The following is an 18391-nucleotide window of genomic DNA, read 5'->3' on the forward strand; positions in this document are numbered from 1 at the left end:
CTCATGAACATGTGTGGCATGCAATATTAAATCAGGAAATTGTTAATAAAAAGAGAAATGTCTTCCATAATCCCAGTATAGAGCATCCCATTTATGCACTCTATATCCCTTTCTGTCATATCTATTTTATAAAAGAAGGTTCTAAATTACTGAAAGTTTTTATATTTCTATTTTTATTAAATTTATGTAGTCCATCCCGTAGTAATTTCTATTTATCTTTTGAAACATGAAAACGTACAGTATGTTTTGAAATTTATTTTGAAAATTGTGGGGCTGAGAAAGGTACCCTGATTCCTGGTCAGGACAGGTTGAATCCCACGAAACCCTAATAGGTACGGCAGGCACATTCCCAGCTTCCCAGATCAAGGCCTCACTAGCTGCAGCTCCCCATAAACTCGTGTTGTGAGGTTTGACACAGACCAATCACAGAGCAGCACCCCCCAACATATCTAGGCTGGCCAAGACAATGGAAAAACACACCTGAAACCCAAAAGTTTTCAGGTTTTGCTTAAATGCTTGTTCTCCCTAACAGGAATACCTAAGACAGTGTTCACACTTCTCAACCTAAAATTTCCATGTCTCTTTATTTAAATGTTCATTTTCTCCCTAGCATTCATGATTTATGTCCAAAAATTTTCCAATTTTCCTATTAGGTTTAAAAGTCATCTGACCTACCCCCACAGGTCAAACCAACTATCCTGATAACTATTGTTTAATCCTTAATTCACCACCAGTTTTTTCACAAACTGTTACTCTTTATCTAAGATACATAATTAACATGATATTTTAACTCAAGAAGGATAACTCAAGAAGGATGACCAAAATGCAGATGCTTCACTCCTTCTTTAAAAAGGGAACAAAAATATCCATAGGAGGTAATAGGGAGGAAAAGTTTAGAACAGAGACTGAAGGAACGGCCATTCAGAGCCTGCCCCATGTGTGGACCTGATATGTACAGACACCAAACTAGATAAGATAGATGAAGCTTAGAAGTGCATGCTGACAGGAACTGGATATAGCTCTCTCCTGAGAGACACAGCTAGAACATGTCAAATAAAGAGACAAATGTTAGTAGCAAACCACTGAACTGAGAACAGACTCCTGTTGGAGGAATTAAAGAAAGGACTGAAAGAGCTGAAGGGATTTGCAACCCCATAAGAACAACAATACTAATCAATCAGAGCTTCCAGGGACTAAACCACTGCCCAAAGACTGTACATGGACTGACCCTGGGCTCCAACTGCATATGTAGCAATGAATAGACTTGTTGGGACACCAGTGGAATGGAAATCCCTTGGTCCTGCCAATGTTGGACCCCCAGTGTAGGGGACTGTTGTGTGGGGCGGTAATTGGTGTTGGATGGGGAGGGAAACACCCATATAGAATGGTTAGGGGGCTGATGGACAGGAAATCAGGTAAGGGAATAACATTTGAAATGTAAATAAGAAAAACCTAATTTAATAAAAATGGAAAAAAACTAAGGCTGCTATGAACATAAGAAAAGGCCTGCTACTTGTTTACCTGGGTTGTCCTGTATTTCTTTAAGGGAGTTATTTATGTCCTTCTTAAAGTCCTCTATCATCTTCATGAGATGTGACTTTAAATCAAAAATCTTGCTTTTCTTGTGTGTTTGGAAATCCAGTATTTGCTTTGGTGGGAAAACTGGACTCTGATGATGCCAAGTAATCTTGGTTTCTGTTGCTTATGCTCCTGAGCTTGCCTCTCACCATCAGGTTGTCTCTGGTGTTAGCTTTTCTTGCTGTCTCTGAGAGTGGCTTGACCCTCCTATAAGCCTGTGTGTCAGCATTCCTGTAGACCTATTTTCTTTCAGCCAGATCTGGGAACAGAGAGCTGCTCCTGGGTTTGTGTGTCCTGAAACATCCAGGCACGTCACTTGGAGCAGAAGATTTGGTCCTACCTCTACTCTCAAGTGTCACCGTTCCTGGAGACTGGTTTTCAGCTCTGGGCTTAGGCAGACACCGGAAGTGTTCTGTCCCTGACTGTTCCTAGGTTCCTGTATCAAGAGGGCACTAGGCAGGTTCCTCTTGGGCCAGGAATGTGAGCAGAAGTGGTGGTTTCCCCTGAGCTCTTAGGAATTGTTCTCATTTCTGAGAGCCCAGCTCTCTCTCCCATGGGATTTGGATACAGAGAGCTGTGGGACCAGTTCAGGTGTGGGTGTAGGCAAAATTCAGAAGTGTACTGTCCCAGACTGCTCCTCCCTTTGTGTGTCCTGAGGCCACCAGGAGGGTAGCTCAAAGCACAAGAGTTGGTCTTACCTCTGCTCTAAGGTGTGTTGCCACTCTGTGAGGGTGTTTTGCCTCCCCAACCACAACCCCTTCCCGCCTCACTGCCCTTACATTCCCCTTCACTGTGGTGTCCAGCCTTGGCAGGACCAAGACCTTCTCTTCCCATTGGTGCCCAACAAGGCCACCCTCTACTACATATGCAGATGGGGCCATGGATCTGTCCATGTGTACTCCTTGGATGGTGGTTTAATCCCTGAGAGTTCTAGTTGGTTGGTGTTGTTTTTCTTATGGGGTGCAAGCCCCTTCAGCTCCTTCAACCCTTTCTCTAACTCCTCCATGGGGACCCTATTCTCAGTTCAGTTGTTGGCAGCAAGCATTCACCTCTGTATTTGTCATTTGTTATGCTTTGGTAGAGCCTTTCAGGAGACAGGTATATCAGGCTCCAGTCAGCATGCAAGTCTTGGCATCAACAATATTTTCTGAGTTTTGGGGCTGTGTGTATATGGGCTGGATTCCCAAGTGGGGCAGGCTTTGAATGGCCATTCATTCAGTCTCTGTTCCAAACTTCGTGTCCATATCTTCTCCTGTGAATGTTTTTGTTCCCCCTTTTAAGGACTGAAGCATCTGCACTTTGGTCATCCTTCTTGAGCTTCAAGTGGTCTGTGGATTGAATCCTGTGTAATTCGAGATTTTGGGCTAATATCCACTTATCAGTAAGTGCATACTTTCTCTCTCTCTCTCTCTCTCTCTCTCTCTCTCTCTCTCTCTGTGTGTGTGTGTGTGTGTGTGTGTGTGTGTGTGTGTGTGTGTGTTTTTTTTTTTGGTTTTTTTTTTCGGGGCTGGGGACCGAACCCCGGGGCTTGCGCTTCCTAGGTAAGCACTCTGCCACTGAGCTAAATCCCCAACCCCTGTAAGTGTGTTTTTTTTATGTGACTGGATTACCTCACTCCGGATGATATTTTCTAGTTCTATCCATTTACCTATGAATCATGAAAACATTGTTTTTAGTAGCTGAGTAGTACTCCATTGTGTAAATGCACCACCCTTTCCGTATCTATTCCTCTGCTGTATCTCATCATCTTTTACTTTCAGCAGATTTAATATTACTCTTGACTGTATTTGTGATGGAAATATAAATCTAATTATAATCAATTGAGCTTCCTATATTCATTGGTCATTTTGTAAAATGACTTTTCAGTCAGTATTTCCTTTCTGTCCCCTAAAAATCCTTACTTTATATATTTGTGATACCATTGTCTACACATGAACTATCCTGATTCTATTTACTTTCCTTCAACATCCAAAATCTCTATATGACCATTTGAAAATTTTCCCATTACTTATTGATCTGTTCATATTTGTAGAGCCCATTCAGTGAACAGTTTATATCTATTGTTTACTTTCCAATTCAAAATTTCCATTTAACATTTACCTGTAATTTTTTGGCTATTCATTCCCTATTTGATTTAACATTGTTTTCATATTTTTGTTTACTTCTTCGATATTGTTCACCTTTCCATCTGCCAACATGTATGCAATGGCTCCTTGGAGATATTTTTGGTAAAGATAGGTTCTGATCTTTCCTGCTTGTTCTTCTGCTGTAAAGGTCATACATATATATGCATGTAAAGGCTGTTTCTTGCAATCTTTCATTTGTTGTCAAAAACTGGATATTTTGGGAATATATCATTGCATATCGAGGTTCTGGTTCCCCTGGCTGTGTTTGTTCTTGTTTATCGTTGGCTGGGTTATTTTATGCAGTCTATCCCTCTGACACTGTGAATACTCTGATGAGGATCCTCACATAAAATAACTTTCAGTCACCCTGTCATCAGCCTGGCATGGCTCACAAGTTAGTAAGACTCTCTTCCACTTTGTTGACCACAGGAGCTGATAAACTCTAGTAGTTTACACTGCAATAACTTACTATATTGATAGAAATAAAGTGCACTTAAGCATCTGATCTAGAGGAGTGGACCAGAGGTAAGAGCAGTGATTGTCTTTTCAAACGACCATGTATTTATTCCCAGTACCTACATAGTAACTGACAACCATCAGTAACAGTAATATCCAAGAGATCTGACATCCTTTTCTGATCTCCATGGGCAAGAGGCATGCATGTGATGCACATACATGCATGCAAGCCAAACACTCACAAAAGGGTCTGTGTTACCTCTTCTTGACCCCAAGGCCAGCAAAGCAACAATTCAAGGAAGATGATTTTCTTTTTCTTTTATTGGATATTTTATATATTTCCATTTCAAATGTTATCTCCCTTTTCCCTTCTCCCATCCTTCTTTCCCCTTACTCCCTTCTTCCATGAAGATGTTCCCATTTTCATCTACCCCCTCCTACCCACCCACTCCTACCTCGACACCCAGGTATTCCCCTACACTGGGGAAATGAGCCTTCCGAGGACCAGGAGCTTCTCTTCCTATTTTTAAAAAAATTTTATTAGATATATTTCTTTACTTACATTTCAAACGTTATTCCCCTTCCTGGTTTCCTGTCCATAAGCCTTCATTCCCTCCCCTCACCCTCCTCCATGCAGTTATTCCTCCTATACATCCCCCATATTCCCCTGCACTGGGGGTCCAACCTTGGCAGGACCAAGTGCTTCCCCTTCCCCTGGTGCCCCAACAAGGCTATTCTCTGCTACATGTGCAGTTGGAGCCCTGGGTCACTCCATGTATAGTTTTTCGGTGGTGGTTTAGTCCCTGGGAGCTCTGGTTGGTTGGCATTGTTGTATTTATGGGGTTGCAAGCTCCTTCAACTCTTTCAATATTCCTCTAATTCCCCCAAAGGGGTACTATTATCAGTTTTGTGGTTTGCTGCTAGCATTAATCTCTGTATTGGACATGCTCTGGATGTGTCTCTCAGGAGAGATCTATATCCCATTCCTTTCAGCATGTATTTTCTAGCTTCATCAATCTTATCTAGTTTTGGTGGATATATATATATGTCACATGTGTGTCAGGCTCTGAATGGCCATTCCTTGAGTCACTGCTCTAAACTTTGCTTCCATATCCCCTCCTATGGATATTTTTTCCTCCTTTTAAGAAGGAGTTGGAGCATCTGCATTTTGGTCATCCTTCTTGAGCTTCCTGTGGTCTGTGGATTGCATCTTGGGGGTAATTTGAGCTTTTTGGCTAATATCCAAAAATTTTCAATGAGTGCATACCAAGTGTGCCTTTCTGTGATTGAGTAACCTTACTCAGGAAAATATTTTCTAGTTCATTCCATTTTCCTATGAATTTCATGAAGTCATTGTTTTTGATAGCTGAGTAGTACTCCATTGTGTAGATGTACCACATTTTTTGAATCCATTCTTCTGTTGAAGGGCATTTGGGTTCTTTCCAACTTCTGGCTATTATAAATAAGGTTGCTATGAACATAGTGGAGCATGTGTCTTTGTTGTATGTTGGAGCATCTTTTGGGAAAAGGCCCAAGAGAGGTATACCTGGGTCCTCAGTTAGTGTAATGTCCAATTTTCTGAGGAACCTCCAGACTGATTTCCAGAGTGGTTGTACCAGTCTGCAATCCCACCAACAATGGAGGAGTGTTCCTCTTTCTCCACATCCTCGCCAGCATCTGCTGTCACCTGAGTTTTTTATCTTAGCCATTTTGACTGGTGTGAGGTGGAATCTCAGGGTTGTTTTGATTTGCATTTCCCTGATGACTAAGGATGTCGAACATTTCTTTAGGTGTTTCTCAGCCATTCGGCATTCCTCAGCTGTGAATTCTTAGCTTAGCTCTGAACCCCATTTTTTAATAGGGTTATTTGGCTCCCTGCGGTCTAACTTCTTGAGTTCTTTGTATATTTTGGATATAAGCCCTCCGTCTGTTGTAGGATTGGTAAAGATACTTTCCCAATCTGTTGGTTGCCATTTTGTCCTAACCACAGTGTCCTTTGCCTTACAGAAGTTTTGCAGTTTTATGAGGTCCTATTTGTCAATTCTTGATCTTACAGCATGAGTCATGGGTGTTTTGTTCAGGAAAATTTTCCCAGTGCCCATGTGTTCGAGATTCTTCCCCACTTTTTCTTCTATTAGTTTGAGTGTATCTGGTTTGATGTGGAGGTCCTTGATCCACTTGGACTTAAGTTTTGTACATGGTGATAAGAATGAATCAATTTGCATTTTTCTACATGCTGACCCCCAGTCGAACAAGCACCATTTGTTGAAAATGCTATCTTTGTTTCATTGGGTGGTTTTAGCTCCTTTGTCAAAGATCAAGTGATCATAGGTGTGTGGGTTCATTTTTGGGTCTTCAATTCTGTTTCACTGATCTATCTGCCTGTCTTTTTACCAATACCATACAGTTTTGATGACTATAGCTCTGTGATACTGCTTGAGGTCAGGGATAGTGATTTTTCAGTTCTTTTATTTATCGTAGTATAAGTTTTTGCTCTCCTGGGTTTTTTGTTATTCCAAATTAATTTGCAAATTGCTCTTTCTATCTTTATAAAGAATTGAGTAGGAATTTTGATGGGGATTGCATTGAATCTGTAGATTGCTTTTGGCAAAATGGCCATCTTTACTATATTAGTCCTGCCAATCCATGAGCATGGAACATCTTTCCATCTTCTGAGATCTTCCTCAATTTCTTTCTTCAGAGACTTGAAGTTCTTGTCATACAGATCTTTCACTTGCTTGGTTAAAGTCATATCAAGATATTTTATATTATTTGGGACTATTGTGAAGGGTGTCATTTCCTTAATTTCTTTCTCAGCCTGTTTATCCTTTGAGTAGAGGAAGGCTATTGATTTGTTTGAGTTAATTTTATATCCAGACACTTTGCTGAAGTTGTTTATCCGGCTTAGTAGTTTTCTGGTGGAACTTTTGGGGTCACTTAAGCATACTATCATATCATCTGCAAATAGTGATATTTTGATTTCTTCCCTTCCAATTTGTATCCCTTTTCCTCCTTTTTGTTGTCTGATTGCTCTGGCTAGGACTTTGAGTACTATATTGAATAAGTAGTGAGAGAAGTAGTGGGAATTTGAGTACTATATTGAATAAGTAGTGGGAAGCCATGTCTAGTCCCTGATTTTAGTGGGATTGCTTCAAGTTTCTCTCCATTTAGTTTAATGTTAGCTACTGGTTTGCTGTATATTGCTATTACTATGTTTAGATATGGACCTTGAATTCCTGTCCTTTCCACAACTTTTATCATGAAGGGGTATTGAATTTTGTCAAATGCTTTCTCAGCATCTAATGATATGATCATGTGGTTTTCATCTTTGAGTTTGTTTATATAGTGGATTACACTGATGGATTTTCATATATTAAACCATCCCTGCATCCCTGGGATGAAGCCTACTTGATCATGATGGATGATCCTTTTGATGTGTTCTTTGATTCAGTTTGCAAGGATTTTATTGAGTATTTTTGTGTCAATATTCATAAGGGAAATTGGTCTGAAGTTCTCTTTCTTCGTTGGGTCTTTGTGTGGTTTCGGTATAAGAGTAATTGTGGCTTCATAGAAGGAATTTGGAAGTACTCTGTCCGTTTCAATTTTGTGGAATAATTTGCACAGTATTGGTATGAGGTCATCTATGAAGGTCTGATAGAATTCTGCACTGAACCCATCTGGACCTGGGCTCTTTTTGGTTCGGAGACTTTTAACAACTGCTTCTATTTCTTTAGGCATTATAGGGTTCTTTATATGGTTTATTCGTTCCTGATTTAAGTTTTGTACCTGGTATCTGTGTAGAAAATTGTCCATTTCCTCCAGATTTTCCAGTTTTGTTGAATATAGGCTTTTGTAGTAGGATCTGATGATGTTTTATAGTTTCTTCATATTCTCTTGTTATGTCTCCCTTTTCATTTCTGATTTTGTTAATTTGGATATACTCTCTGTGACCTCTGCTCAGTCTGGCTAAGGGTTTATCTATCTTGTTGATTTTCCCAAAGAACCAGCTCCTGGTTTTGTTGATTCTTTGTATGGTCCTTTTCATTTCTACTTGGATGATTTCAGTTCTGAGTTTGATTATTTCCTGCCATTTACTCCTTTTGGGTTTATTTATTTCTTTTTGTTCTAGAGCTTTTAGGTGTGCTGTCAAGCTGCTGACATATGCTTTCTCCTGTTTCTTTTTGTAGGCACGCAGAGCTATGAGTTTTCCTTTTAGTACTGCTTTCATTGTGTCCCATAAGTTTGGGAATGTTGTATCTTCATTTTCATTAAATTCTAAGAAGTCTTTAATTCCTTTCTTTATTTCTTCCTTGACCAAGTTGTCATTGAGTAGAGCATTGTTTAACTTCCGCATATACATGGGCTTTCTTTCATTATTGTTGTTATTGAAGACCAGTCTTAATGCGTGGTGATCTGATAGGATGCATGGGATTATTTCTATCTTCCTGTATCTGTTGAGGCCTGTTCTGTGACCGATTATATGGGCAATCTTGGAGAAGGTTCCATGATGTGCTGAGAAGGTATATCCCTTTGTTTTAGGATAGAATGTTCTATAAATATCTGTTAAGTCCATTTGGTTCATGACTTCTGTTAGTCTGTCTATGTCTCTGTTTAATTTCTGTTTCCATGATCTGTCCATTGATGAGAGTGGGGTGTTGAAATCTTCTACTATTATTGTGTGAGGTACAATGTGTGCTTTGAGCTTTAGTAAGGTTTCTTTTATATATGTAGGTGTCCTTGTATTTGAAGCATAGATCTTTAGGATTGAGAGTTCATCTTGGTGGATTTTTTCTTTGATGAATATGAAATATCCTTCCTTATCTTTTTTGATGACTTTTGGTTGAAAATCGATTTTATTTGATATTAGAATAGCTACTCCAGCTTGCTTCTTCAGACCATTTGCTTGGAAAGTTGTTTTCCAGCCTTTCGCTCTGAAGTAATGTCTGTCTTTGTCTCTGAGGTGTGTTTCCTGTAGGCAGCAGAATGCAGGGTCCTCATTTCGTATCCAGTTTGTTAATCTGTGTCTTTTTATTGGGAATTGAGTCCATTGATGTTGAGAGATATTAAGGAATAGTGATTGTTGCTTCCTGTTATCTGTCATATGACATTATGTTTGTGTGCTTGTCTTCTCTTTGTTTTGTTCCAAAGCGATTACTTTCTTGCTTTTTTTTTAGCCTCTTTGTGTTGGGCTTTACCATTTATTATCCTTTGTAAGTCTGGAGTTGGAGAAAGATATTGTATAAATTTGGTTTTGTCATGGAATATCTTGGTTTATCCATCTACGTTAATTGAGAGTTTTGCTGGATACAGTAGCCTGGGCTGGCATTTGTGTTCTCTCAGGGTCTGTATGACATCTGTCCAGGATCTTCTGGCTTTCATAGTTTCTGGTGAGAAGTCTGGTATAATTCTTATAGGTCTGCCTTTTTATGTTACTTGATCTTTTTCCCTTACTGCTTTTAATATTCTTTCTTTGTTTTGTGCATTTGATGTTTTGACTATTATGTGAAGGGAGGAGTTTCCTTTCTGGTCCAATCTATTTGCAGTTCTGTAGGCTTCTTGTATGTTTATGGGCATCTCTTTCTTTAGGTTAGGGAAGTTTTATTCTATGATTTTGTTGAAGATATTTACTGGTCCTATGACCTGGGAGTCTTCACTCTCTTCTATACCTATTATCCTTAGGTTTGATCTTCTCACTGAGTCCTGGATTTCCTGTATGTTTTAGGCCAGTACCTTTTCCCATTTTACATTATCTTTGAGAGTTGTATCGATGATTTCTATGGAATCTTCTGCTCCTGAGATTCTCTCTTCTATCTCTCGTCTTCTGTTGGTGATGCTTGTGTCTTCAGCTCCTTGTCTCTTCCTTTGATTTTTCTATATCCAGGTTTCTCTTCCTTTGTGCTTTCTTTATTGCTTCTATTTCCATTTTTAATTCATTCACCTGTTTGATTGTGTTTTCCTGGAATTCTTTCAGGGATTTTTGTGATTCTTCTCTATAGGCTTCTACTTGTTTATTTATGTGTTCCTGCATCTCTCTGAGGGAGTTCCTTATGTCTTTCTTGAAGTCCTCCATCATCATGATCAAAAGTGATTTAAAATCTAGATCTTGCTTTTCTGGTGTGTTTGGATATTCAGTGTTTGCTTTGGTGGGAGAATTGGGCTCCGATGATGCCATGTAGTCTTGGTTTCTGTTGCTTGGGTTCCTGTGCTTGCCTCTTTCTTATCAGGTTGTCTCTGGTGTTACCTTGTTCTGCTATTTCTGACAGTGGCGAGACCGTCCTATAGGCCTGTGTGTCAGGAGTGCTGTAGACCTGTTTTCCTGTTTTCTTTCAGCCAGTTATGGGAACAGAGTGTTCTGCTCTCAGGCTGTTGTTTTTCCTGTCTACTGGTCTTCAGCTATTCCTGTGGGCGTGTGTCCTGAGTCCACCAGGCAGGTCACTTGGACCAGAAAGTTGGTCTTACCTCTGGTCTCGGGCCTGAAGTCACTCCTTGGGGGCTGCATTTCAGCTCTCCATGAGGGCAACAACCAGAAGGGCCTGCCCCACCTTTTCTTGGGTCCCTGTGCACAGGGGGCCCAGATGGCACTATGCGTTTTCCTCTATAGTCAGAAATGTGGGCATAGAGTAGTCTCCTCTGGCCTCCCAGGCGTGTCTGCCCCTCTGAAGGTCTAGCTCTCCCTCTCACGGGATTTGGGTGCAGGGAGCTGTTTGAGCAGATCCCTTCACATCCTGGCAAGGTCTGGACCACAGGGGATCTGCAGCTTGAGTTCCCCTATCTTCCTCTTACCAGAGGCCCTATACAGTTTTCTCTTGGGCCAGGGATGTGGGCAAGGGTGGGCAGTACTGGCAGTCTCTCCTGCCCTGCAGTCTCAGGAGTGCCCACCTGTCTGGGCGATGAGCTCTCTTTCTCACGGGGTTTGGGAGCAGGGAGCTGTGGGCCAGGATCAGTGAGGTTCAGGCTCCAGAAACCAGAAGTGTCTGGTCCCAGAGGAATTTTGCCTTTGTGTGTCCCAAGTCCAACAGGCAGGTCACTTGGAGGAGAAAAGTTGATCTTACCTCTGGTTTCAGGCCTGAAGTCGCTCCTCAGCGTTGGGTTTCAGCTCTCCGTGAGGACAGCAACCAGAAGTATATACTTTTATTTTGGGATGGAATGTTCTATAAATATCTGTTCAATTCATTTGGTTCATAACTTCTCTTAGTTTCTCTATGTCTTTGTTTAATTTTTGTTTCCATGATCTGTCCATTGTTGAGAGTTGTGTGTTGAAAACTCCTACTATTATCATGTGAGTTGCAATGTGTGCTTTGAGCTTTAATAAGGTTTCTTTTATGAATGTAGTTGCCCTTGCATTTGGAGCATAGATATTTAGGATTGATAGTTCATCCTTTTTGATTTTTCCTTTGATGAATATGAAGTGTCCTTCTTTATGTTTTTTAATGACTTTTGGTTGAAAGTCAATTTTATTTGATATTAGAATGGCAACTCCAGCCTTTTTCTTCTGGCCGCTTCCTTGGAAAGTTGTTTTCCCACCATTTATCCTGAGGTAGTGTCTGTCTTTGTCTCTGAGGTGTGTTTCCTGCATGCAGCAACATGCTGGCTCCTCTTTACGTATCCAGTCTGTTAGTCTATGTCTTTTTATTGGGTAATTGAGTCCATTGTTATTGAGAGATATTAAGGAATAGTGGTTGTCGCTTCCTGTTATTTTCATTGTTAGAGGTGGAATTATGTTTGTTTGTCTCTCTGTTGGAAGGAAATTATATTCTTGCTTTCTGTACGGTGCAGTTTCTCTCCTTGTGTTGACGTTTTCCATCAATTTTCCTTTGTAGGGATGGATTTGTAGAAAGATATTGTGTAAATTTGGTTTTGTCATGGAATATCTTGGTTTATCCATCTACGTTAATTGAGAGTTTTGCTGGATACAGTAACCTGGGCTGGCATTTGTGTTCTCTCAGGGTCTGTATGACATCTGTCCAGGATCTTCTGGCTTTCATAGTCTCTGGTTAGAAGTCTGGTGTGATTCTTATAGGTCTGCCTTTTTATGTTACTGCTTTTAATATTTTTTTCTTTGTTTTGTGCATTTGGTGTTTTAGCTATTATGTGACCGGAGGAATTTCTCTTCTGGTTCAGTCTATTTGGAGTTCTGTAGGCCTCTTGTATATTTATGGGCATCACTTTTTTTAGGTTAGGGAAGTTTTCTTCTATAATTTTGTTGAATATATTTACTGGCCCTTTATGTTGGGAGTCTTCACTTTCTTCTATACCTATTATCCTTAGATTTGATCTTCTTATTGTGCCCTGGATTTCCTGTATGTTTTGGACTAGGAGCTTTTTGCGTTTTACATTATCTTTGACAGTTGTGTCAATGTTTTCTATGGTGTCTTCTGCTTCGAAATTCTCTCTTCTATCTCTTATATTCTGTTAGTGATCCTTGTATCTATGGCTCCTTATCTCTTCCTTAGTTTTTTTATTTCCAGGGTTGACTCCTTTTATGCTTTCTTTATTGTTTTTATTTCCATTTTCAATTCCTTCACCTGTTTGATTGTGTTTTCCTGTAATTTTTCAGGGATTTTTGTATTTCCTCTCTAAGGGCTTCTGCTTGTTTTTTGTGTTTTCCTGCATTTGTCTAAGGGTGTTATTTATGTCATTCTTATAGTCCTCTATCACCATCATCAGATGTGATTTTAAATTCTAAATTTTGCTTTTCTGGTGTGTTTGGATATCCAGTATTTTCTTTGGTTGGATAACTGGGCTCTGATGGTGCCAAGTAGTCTTGGTTTCTGTTGCTTAGGTTCCTGTGCTTGCTTCCAACCATTAGGTTGTTTCTGGTGTTTACTTGTCTTGCTGTTTCTGAGAGTGACTTGACCCTGCTGTAGGCCTCTGTGTTAGCACTCCCGTAGAGTTTTCCTGTTTTCTTTCAGCCTTTCCTGAGAAAACGTGCTCTGATTTCAGGTGTGTTGGTGCTCCTGGAGACTGTCTTCCAGCTCTAGGTGCAGGCAGGAATCAAAGGGTCCTGCCCCTGATTGTTCGTGTAGGTCCTTGCACCCCGAGGGCACAGTTGGCAGTATTCGATCTCCTCTTGGGTCTGGACTGTTGGCAGAGTGTATTCTTCCCTGACTTCTCAGGAGTACCTACACTTCTGAAGGTCCAGCTCTCTCTGAGAGACTCACGGGATTTGGGTGAAGGGAGCTGTTTGGCCGGTTCAGTTCGGTCCTGGGCACAGATCAGAACCTCGGTACCGGCGGCTGTCTGTTACTATATCCCTGTGTCTTGAGGCACTGTGCAGTTTCCCCTTGGGCCAGGTATGTGGCCCGAGGTGTGCAGAGGTGGCAGTCTGTCCTGCAGCCTCAGGATGTCTGCATTCCTGGGTGGTCCGCTCTCTTCCCCCTTCTCTTCCTATTGATGCCAGAAAATGCTATCATCTGTTACATATGCTGCTGGAGCCATGGTTCATGTGTCCCACCACATGTACTGATTGGTTGGTGGTTTAGTCTCTGGGAGATCTGGTGGTTCTTGTTGGTTGGTATTTTTGTTCTTCCCATGTTCAAACCCCTTCAGCTCCTTCAGTCTTTTCTCTAACTCCTCCATTGGGGTCCTTGTGCTCAGTCTGATGGTAAGCTGCAAGCATCCTCATCTGTATCAGTAAGTCTCTGGCAGAGCCTCTCAGAAGACAGCTATATCAGGTTCCTGTCATTATGCACTTCTTGACATGCACAACAGTGTCTGGGTTTGGTGGTTACATATGAGATGGATCCCCAGGTGGGGCAGTCTCTGGATGATCTTTCCTTCAGGCCCTGCTCCACCATTTGTCCTTGTATTTTCTCCCGTGAGTCTTTTGTTTCCCCTTTTAAGAAGGACTGAAGCATCTACATTTTGGTCTTCTTTATACTGAAACTTCATATGGTCTTTAAATTGCTACTTGAGTATTCCCAGCTTTTGGGCTAAAATCCACATATGCATATCATGTGTGTTCTTTATGACTGGGTCACCTAACTCAGAATAATATTTCCTAGTTTGATCTATGTACCTAAGAATTTCATAAAGTCATTATTTTTAATGGCTTCATTGTGTAAATGTACCACCCTTTCGGAGTTCCCATTCCCAGTTGAAGGGCAACAGGGTTAATTCCAGCTTCAAGCTATTATAAATAAGGCTGCTATGAACATAGTGGAGCATGTGCCCTTGTTATATGTTGGAGCATCCTTTGGGTATATGGCCAGGAGTGGTATAGCTGAGTCCAATTTAATGAGGAACCACAAGAATGATTTCCAGAGTGGTTGTCCCAGGTTGAAATCCCACCAGCAATGAAAGAGTGTTCTTCACATCCTTAACAGCATGTGCTGTCACATGAGATTTAATCTTAGTCAATCTGACTAGTGTGAGGTGGAATCTCAGGGTTGTTTTGATTTACATTTCCCTGATGACCAAGGATGTTGAAAATTTCTTTAGATGCTTCTCAGCCATTTGATATTCCTTAGCAGGGAATTCTTTGTTATTCTCTGTACCCCATTTTTACTTTTAATATTTTTATTGAATTTTTAAAATTTACATTTCAAATGTTATTCTCTCTCTCTCAGTTTCCTGGACATAAGCCCCCTATACCATCCCCTCCCCTTCTTCCATAAGAGTGTTTCCCTTTCCATCAACCCCCTTTCTCACCCCCCTGAGACATTCCCCTACACTGTGGAGGTCCAACCTTGGCAGAACCATTCCATTGGTGCCCAATGAGGCCTTCCTCTGCTACATATGCAGTTGGAGCCATAGATCAGCCCATGTATAGTCTTTGGGTAGTGGTTTAGTCCCTGGGAGTTCTGGTTGGTTGGCATTGTTGTTCTTGCAGGGTTGCAAGCCCCTTCAGTTCTTTCAGTCCTTTCTCTAATTCCTCCAACAGGGGTCCCTGTTCTCATTTCAATGGTTTGCTGCTAGCATTTGCCTCTATATTTGATATGATCTGGCTGTGTCTCTCAGGACACATGGCCAGTTCTAGTCAGCATGGCCTTCTTTGCTTCATCAATCTTATCTAGTCATGGTGGCTGTATATATTTGGGCCACATGTGGTACACGCTCTGAATGGCCATTCCTGCAGTCTCTGCTCCAAATTTGACTCTGTATACCCTCCTATGAATATTTTTCTTATAATAAGAAAAATAAAATAAAATGATGAAGAAAGAAATTAAAGACTTTAGAATTTAATGAAAATGAAAGTACAACATACCCAAACTTATAGGACACAATGAAAACAGTGCTAAGAGGAAAACTAATAGCTCTGAGTGTCTCCATAAAAAACTTGGAAAGATCATAGACTAGCAACTTAATAACGCATTTAAAAGGTCTAGAATAAAAAGATGCAAATACACAAAAGAGGATTAGAATGCAGGAAATAATCAAACTCAAGGCTGAAAACAAGCAAGTAGAAGCAGAGAACTATACAAGGAATCAACAAAATGAGGGGGTGGTTCTTTGAGAAAATCTACAAGATAGACAAACTCTTAGCCAGACTAGAGGTCACAGAGACAGAATCCAAATAAACAAAATCAGAAATAAAAAGGAAGATATAACAACAGAAAATGAGGAAGTTCCAAAAATAATCAGATCCTACGACAAGTCTAAATTCAACAAAGCTTGAAAATTTAGATGAAATGGATAATTTTCTAGATAGTTATCAGGTTCCAAAGTTAAATTAGGATCAGACAAACCATCTGAACTGTCCAATAACCACTAAGGAAAGAGGAGCAGTCATTAAGAGTCTCCCAACCAAAATAAATCCCAGGACCAGGTCACTTTAGTGCAGAATTCTATCAGACCTTCAAAAAAGACCTAATACCAACAACCTTCAAGCTTTTTCACAAAATAGAAAGAGCGGAACACTACCCAATTCGTTCTATGAAGCCACAGTTACACTGATACCTAAACCACAAAAAGTACCAACAAGGAAAAAGACTTCACACAAATTTCCCTTATGGATATTGATAAAAAACTGAATTAAATTCTCAAGAAATGAATTCAAGAACACATCAACTTGATTATTCACAGTGATCAAGTAGGCTTCATCCCACAAATGTAGGGATGGTTCAATCTATTGAAATCCATCAAGGTAATCCAGTATATAAACAAACTGAAAAGAAAGAAATACATGATCATCTCATCAGATAGTTAAAAATCTGTTGACAAAATACAACATCTATTCACGTTAAAAGTATTGGAGTGAGCAGGAACTCAAGGTGCACACCTAAATATAACAGGAGCAATGTACAGCAATAGCGAACATCATGCTAAATGAAGAGAGCTCAAAGCAACTTCATTAAAATCAGTGACTAGAAAATGCTGTCCACTCTCTCCCTACCAATGCAATATAGTACTCAAATATCTTGCCAGAGCAATTATAGAACAAAAAGGAGACCAAAGGGTTGCAAATTAGAAAGGAGAAAGTCAAGATATCAGTATTTGCAGATGATATGATAAGCCACCCCAAAAATTCTACCAAAGAGCTCCTAGAGCTGGTAAACAACGTCAGCAAAGTGGATGGATATAAAATTCACTCAAAGAAATCAGTAACCCTTTTATCAGCAAAGGATAAATGGGCAGAGAATGAAATTAGGGAAACAACATCATTCACAATAGTCACAAATAACATAAAATATATTGGTGTGACTCTAACCAAGCAAGTGAAAGATCTGTGTTAGAAGAACTTCAAATCCCTGAAGAAAGAAATTGAAGACCTCAGATCTCCCATGCTCATGGCTCAGAAGAATTAATATAGTAAAAATTGCTAGCATACTGAAAACAATCTACAGATTCACTGCAATGCCCATTAAAATTCCAACTCAATTCTTCTAGACTTACTAAGAAAAATTTTCAAATTCATTTGGAATAACAAGAAACCCAGGATAGTGAAAACTATTCTCAACAACACAAGAATTTCTGGGAGATTCAGTATCTCTGAACACAAAGTATACTACAAAGAAATAGTTATAAAAACTGCATGGTATTGGTACAGAGTTAGGCAGGTAGATCAATGTTATAGAATTGAAGACCCATAAATGAACCCACACATCTATGGTCACTTGATCTTTGACAAAGAAGCTAAAATCATCCAGTGGAAAAAAGACAGCATTTTGAACAAATGGTGCTGGTTCAACTGGTGGTCTGCATGTAGAAGAATGCAAATTGATCCATTATTATTTTCTTGTACAAAGCTCAAGTCCAAGAGTTTCAAGGATCTCCACATAAAATCAAATACACTGATTATAATAGAAGGAAAATTCAGGAAGAGCTGTGTATACTTGTGTACAGGGGAAAACTTCCTGAACAGAATACCAAATGTCTTATGCTTTAAGATCAACAATCGACAAATGGGACATCATAAAATTGAAAAAGCTTCTATGAGCAAAGGCAAAGGTACTATCAATAGAACAAAAGGCAATCCACATATTGGCAAAAGCTTTTAAACAACCCTACATCTGATAGTCATCTAACAACCAAAATATACAAAGAATTTAAAAGTTAGACTCCAGAGAATCAAATAACCCTATTAAAAAGTAAAGTCCAGAGTGAAACAGAATTCTCAACAGAGGAATATTGAATGGCTGAGAAGCACCTAAAAAATATCCAACATTCTTAGTCATTAGGGAAATGCAAATCAAAACAACCCTGATATTCCACCTTAACACCAGTCAGAATGGCTAAGATCAAAAATGCAAGGTGATAGCAGATGCTGGTGAGGATATAGAGAAAGAGGAACACTCCTTCATTGTGTGTAGGACTTCAAGTTGGTACAATGACTTTGGAAATCAATCTGGCTGTTTCTGAGCAATTTGAAAATAGTTCTACATGATGACCCAGCTATACCATTACTGAGCATAATCCAAAAAATGTTCCAACATATAACAAGGACACATGCTCAACTAGGTTCATAGCAGTCATATTTATTATATCCAGATGCTGGAAACAACCCAGATGTCACTCAACGTAAGAATGGATACAGAAAATGTGGTTCATTTACACAGTGGAGTACTACTCAGCTATTAAAAAATAATGACTTCATGAAATTCACAGGCCAATGTTTGGACCTAGAAAATATCATCTTGAGTGAGTTAAATCAGTCACAAAAGAACACACATGGGATGTACTCACTGATAAGTGGATAGTAGTCCAAAAGCTCACAGTGCCCATGATTCAATCCATAGACCATATGGCGCTTAGGAGAAAGGAAGACCAGGGTGTGGATGTTTCAGTCCCAC

Source organism: Rattus rattus, chromosome 9 (genome assembly GCF_011064425.1).
Source record: "Rattus rattus isolate New Zealand chromosome 9, Rrattus_CSIRO_v1, whole genome shotgun sequence".
NCBI classification, from domain to species: domain Eukaryota; kingdom Metazoa; phylum Chordata; class Mammalia; order Rodentia; family Muridae; genus Rattus; species Rattus rattus.